This window comes from Thalassophryne amazonica, chromosome 4 (assembly GCF_902500255.1).
Source record: "Thalassophryne amazonica chromosome 4, fThaAma1.1, whole genome shotgun sequence".
NCBI lineage: Eukaryota > Metazoa > Chordata > Actinopteri > Batrachoidiformes > Batrachoididae > Thalassophryne > Thalassophryne amazonica.
Window position 1 is genome coordinate 67,840,824 of NC_047106.1, and position 6,391 is coordinate 67,847,214.

A 6,391-nucleotide genomic window follows, 5' to 3' on the forward strand; every position below is an offset into this window, starting at 1 on the left:
GGACTTTCAGAACCTTTTTAATCTTGGGCTCGATTAAGATGTGTTTAAGACATCTAACGATTAATCACACTTCTTCTGACACAAGGACTAATGTATCATAATCACACTGTGGTTGGAACATTCAATTCTCTATTCTTTATCTCACTGCTCCGCTTATGGCTGCATTCTGCCTGGGTCATCTTCACATGTCCTGAAAAAGAGCTTAGCGTGCACACAGAGATACCACAACTTGCAGAAGCACGTCATGTCACATATCTTAAGTAACCTTCACCCATCACATCAGTACAGTACACTTTATCAGAGCAGAGAGAACTACATTCTACCAGAGCAGAGAACACAAAACATGCATGATAAAATAAAACAGTGTATCTACAGAATAACTCCAACATTCCCCTCTGTTTATCATGCATTCCAGCGGTATTACATCTTCACCTAAAAGTAAACAATTGTTACTAAGCAACCACTTCTTATTCAGATTTTCAGCTGCAATTTTCAGGCACCACAGACTTTAGGTGCGTCAACAAGTCCTTGGCTAAAATGGGAATGGCTTTTACTGGGAGGAGTAGGGACACTAAAGCACAGTAGCCTGACACATTCCTAGGCAATCTGTCAAAAATTCTATTATCTCCACACCACCACCACACGTCACTTCGGCTGACTGGTATAAATGAACCGTTTTTCTGTATTATTCGACTACACCACTTGTCTTATTACATTTTCAGCTAAAGCTTCATAGGCTAAGAGTGTGTTAACTCATCACGTCAACAGTTCAAGCTTGAACTGGAGTTGTGAGCTTTTCAATATCATCATAATTCTCAGTACAGTCATTATAGTTTTCTCCACTAAGGTCTGACTGTTTCAATGCTTGATATTTTGGCATAGTTTGTTGGAAGGCCAGATTACACTGTACAAATGTATTTGACACCATTTTGCCAACCATTGTTTTGATATAAGGGATCACACAACACATGCAAAGTCCAATCAGAATTAGGACTATAATAACTGGTGTCGCCATTTTCAATAGTAACTGCCAACATGGTCCTGAAGTCAACCAGGACCAGGGATTCCACCGGTTCACGGCTAGGGTGTCTTTATGCATTGCATCACGAAGTTTATTCAGCTCTTCCAATGCGTCCTGCATATCCACTGAATGAATGGAGTCTGGGATGAAAGTACAGCATGTTGTGTTCAGCAGAACACAAACTCCTCCCTGTGAACCAGTAAGCAAGTCTAAAACCATGCGATTTTGCATCACCATGGTACGTAAAGCATCTATTTCAGTGTTTTGAGCTGCTACTATTTTTTCAGTTACATTCATGAACAGACCCAATCGATAATTCAGAGTTTCAATCATTAATGAATTTTTTCCCACTCCTATCCAGGGGAACAATGAATGTGCTATTTTATCTCCTACAGACCACAATTTTTGGTCCTTTGGTACATCCGAGCCCCACATGTGATCATGTGGTAACACATCTGGGTATATCAATCTCCTCCGTCTGGTGCTGCCATTCTTCTCTGTGGAGGTCCTTGGCACTACCACATATGTATGGTCAGTCACCTGGGTAGGTGCACACACACCACCCCAATTTGGTGGGAGACTCATGTACAGTCTGGAACCACAAAGCCAATAGATGTCATCATACACCGGAGTACCATTTACAGGTGGTAGCAAAAACTTACTAACATAAGCACATGATTCATCCGTTCCCCATGGACAGGAGCCTGTATAATTACATCCCCGTCCAATGTGATGAAGATAAGTACCATCCACATATTATGTTTTGGTTAGGCTTAAATTATTTGATAAAACATACGTTTGGGTACACAGACGTTTCTTAATTTTACCTACAGTTTTATTCCCTGTCCCGTAAAAGCAAATCGGGAATGGCCGTTGTGATGACAATTTAACGTGATGATATTTTTGCATTTCCCTTCAGTCTAGTCAATGGAGCAGCACTTGGGCACGCTTGTACGTCCTCTGTTGAAATCCCTATCATATAAGTGGTTGCACTGAGGCAAGTGGTGTTACATCTTATCAGATTTGCTGAGAACTGCTGCCCCCGAAATACAGTTTGATTATGCATCCGTATGATAAGACATTCTGTCACCCTAGCAGGGTACGGTTTAGCCGTCAGAGCTGGGTGTGTTGAGGATATAGGTATTTGCGAATAAACATAATTAGTAACGTAATTCCATAGCCAATAAATGAACATATCTGTACCACATATTAGTATGGTATATATGAGGGTGTCCATCTGTCTCATTCACATTATGAATAAACCTCTTCTGACGTTGCTTGCGTTGTTCTCTGGCTCGGTCCACAGTGAGCTGCAATTCTTGGGTCAACCACCAGGCCAGGAATCCGAGGAGCACGAAACACACTAGGACTTTCAGGACTTTCAGAACCTTTTTAATCTTGGGCTCCATTAAGATGTGTTTAAGACATCTAACGATTAATCACACTTCTTCTGACACAAGGACTAATGTATCATAATCACACTGTGGTTGGAACATTCAATTCTCTATTCTTTATCTCACTGCTCCGCTTATGGCTGCATTCTGCCTGGGTCATCTTCACATGTCCTGAAAAAGAGCTTAGCGTGCACACAGAGATACCACAACTTGCAGAAGCACGTCATGTCACATATCTTAAGTAACCTTCACCCATCACATCAGTACAGTACACTTTATCAGAGCAGAGAGAACTACATTCTACCAGAGCAGAGAACACAAAACATGCATGATAAAATAAAACAGTGTATCTACAGAATAACTCCAACACCGTGTATAAATATACACTAAATAATTTACAGTAAAAATGTGCAAATAATATGCAATAAAAAATGTGTGCAAAGGAGAAACAGACAGATTGAAGGTGAACATGAGACATATGAATTAGTGAGGGATTTTTGGCAGTTTGAATTGTTTCTGTGTAGGCTCTCAGTTGTCTAGGTGGTTTCCATAGTAGAGAAGCTTGAATCTTCGACTGGACTGGGTTGCTTGACGCGAGGATGTTTCACTTCAAATCTCAGAAGCTTCCTCAGCTAAAATTCTTGCTCTGGTAGTCTGATGTCTGTCTTGACTCTTGTAGAGAAGAATAAACAGAAGCCACAAAAGCTGGAGTTTTAAACCTAACCAGACCCCTCCTACCGAGAGGCCGACTACTATAGGCTAGTGACTAAACAATAGCTCTAATTAGCAACTATTGTGCTCTAGTTAGCACCCTCCTAATGACAGGGCAGCTGTCCCTCCTAATGATGGGACGGACGCCTCTCCTGATGGCTCCCTTGACGACTCTCCTGATGACGTGAATGACTCATTACCATGAACAAAAGACTGAAACTGCTTTGACCTGAGTACCCCATTGTAAACAGGGGACAAAGCGTGTCTGAGACCCCCTCCCCGGTTAAGGCTGGGTTTCAACTGTTTCACATAGAATGCCTCCTTGACCCCTCTCTCAAACCATTTTTTGTCTCTGGCTAGGATTTTAACTTCCTTGTCCTCTTGAGCCAAAGAGCAGATATTGGTCAGTGTGACAGACAGACAGTCCAGACAGGGGTTTATAGAAATCCTACTCACACTGACCAATATCTGCTCTTTGGCTTAAACCACCCCCTTGAACACAAGCTTGGGGTGATCAAGACTCTTCAACACAGAGCCCTACAGGTGCCCACAACTGCAGAGGGAAGGGCGAAAGAACAACAACTTGTCCAGAAAGCCCTCACAGTATGTGGGTACCCACGATGGTCCCTGGACAAAGTGCAGAAGTCCCAGAGAACAAAGAGACCAGATAGACAGGAGACAGCGACAAGAAGAAGAGTGTCTCTCCCTTATTGGATCTTCAGACAGCACAAAATCCCAGTTTACTTTAAACCGGTTAACACCTTGAGACAGAAATTAGTTCACCCTAAGGACGGGATCCCTAGTTACAAACAGAGCAATGTAGTGTATTCTATCAGATGTCAGGAAAACTGTAACGAACACTACATAGGTGAGACTAAGCAACCTTTACACAAAAGGCACCGCAGAGAGGGTGCCAGTGGACCTCAGTCTGCAGTTCATCTCCACCTTAGAGACACTAACCACACGGTTGAGGACAAGGAAGTTAAAATCCTAGCCAGAGAGAATAAATGGTTTGAGAGAGGGGTCAAGGAGGCATTCTATGTGAAACAGTTGAAACCCAGCCTTAACCGGGGAGGGGGTCTGAGACACGCTTTATCCCCTGTTTACAATGGGGTACTCAGGTCAAAGCAGTTTCAGTCTTTTGTTCATGGTAATGAGTCATTCACGTCATCAGGAAAGTCATCAAGGGAGCCATCAGGAGAGGCGTCCGTCCCATCATTAGGAGGGACAGCTGCCCTGTCATTAGGAGGGTGCTAACTAGAGCACAATAGTTGCTAATTAGAGCTATTGTTTAGTCACTAGCCTATAGCAGTCGGCCTCTCGGTAGGAGGGGTCTGGTTAGGTTTAAAACTCCAGCTTTTGTGGCTTCTGTTTATTCTTCTCTACAAGAGTCAAGACAGACGTCAGACTACCAGAGCAAGAATTTTAGCTGAGGAAGCTTCTGCGATTTGAAACAAAACGTCCTCGCGTCAAGCAACCCAGTCCAGTCGAAGATTCAAGCTTCTCCACTAAGTTTGAATTGTTAATCTGTGTGATGGCCTGTGGAAACTGGAAAGTGTTCCTGAGTGTCGTCGTTTTGATGTACAGAGCTCTGTAATTGAACAGAGGGGCGGAGTTTAAACAGGGTGTATCAGCTAAATTTAAACAGTTTCTCCACAGGAAACGTCACTGATGTCATTAAAGACTCTGGAGTCTTTACAGTGAAGGACAATGATGTTTGCATGAGAAAATCACAGTTGTGGGCATGATTCGTTCATTTATTCATTCATTTTCTATATCACTTACTGTAATCAAGGGGAGGCGGGGTTCTGGAGCCTATCCCAGCAGTCACAGGGTGTGAGGGAGGGTACACCCTGGACAGGACGCCCGTCTGTTGCAGGAAATGATGGAATATTAAATGCAAGTGCACTTAAAATACAAAGGCCATTGGGTTGGCCTTATAGTGCGTACATTACTGAGAGTGGCAACACTAGCGATTTGAAGCCATATTGTTTCCTTGCTCGATCTGTTAGACACTGCATGTACTGTGTTTAACCTGGCAGCTCCACTTGTCTTATTGTCACTCATTAGGGTTAATTTAAATCTATACAACCACAAATGTTTTTAATATTTAAGCATGAAAAGAATTTTCTTTGGCACCACCATAATTTTAAACATTAGCTTTTAAAGAGGGGATTCATAATGACATTGCCAATATGATTAAAATTCCCACTCTCTAGAAAAAAATAATATAAAGGAATCATGGGTAACCACGCCCAGAATGGAAAGGGTTCTACTGGATTTCTGGCGTTAGCTTGTTTGCTATATAATGTGACCGTGCCACCTTGTTAAACGTGCTGTTTAAGATTGTGTTGCTACCAAAGGTTGTTAGTTGCGACTGTGATAAGTTTTTTTCTTTGGCAACCTAAAAAAATCTCAAACTAATCATTTATGTGAACAAACTGTGTTTTGCACACCGGTTTTGACTGGTGTGCAAAATCAGCAGAAGGGAGTCACAATGAACAGAAGGAAAAAGACGTGAAATGAAACCTTTGTTCAGCTCATGTTTACCTCACTAAATGTAAATAAACTTTTTAGGATTACCAGTTACATAGTTAGCTGCTTACTTTAGCTGCCGGTTTTGTCCACTGAGGTGACAAGTCATATGTCAAGAAGGGGCTCATACAGAAAGGCTAACTACAATAGGCCGTCGTAAAAAGTTAATTTACATTTAGCGAGGTAAACGTGCATATTTGCCTCCGCACGGATCCTGTCCATGCTACTCGACTCTTCTAATGAATTCTGTCAGGTGTCCAGCGACCTCATATGCTTTTATTTTGAAATACGGGCTCTTATTGTGGAAGTGTGACAGAAACAAGCTTGTTGTTTTCAAAAACTAGTGATTTTTTGTTTTAAATATTGGTCTGATTACCTTTCCTGTTTCCATGACTTGAATCCCCATGAAAAAAAAATACACAAGTATGCCAAAGGACGAAAGTCAGGGTTTTCTGGATTTCAATTGATGCTCTGGATACACAGACACACTTGCTTTTTATTACAAATGGATGAAAATTCAGCAAGGTGTAGCAAAGGCGTTCACTGTTTTTTTTGTTGTTGTTGTTGTTGTTGTTTTAGCCACAGACATTTCAGATGTTCTCTGTTACTTGTCATCATAACATCACATTCAAGACTGTACAAGTGTAAAACACAAAAAAGTGGTAAATTAAAGGGTAATAAAACAGTTCATCAATGAACTGTGTACTACCCACTTTAGATAACTAGCAAC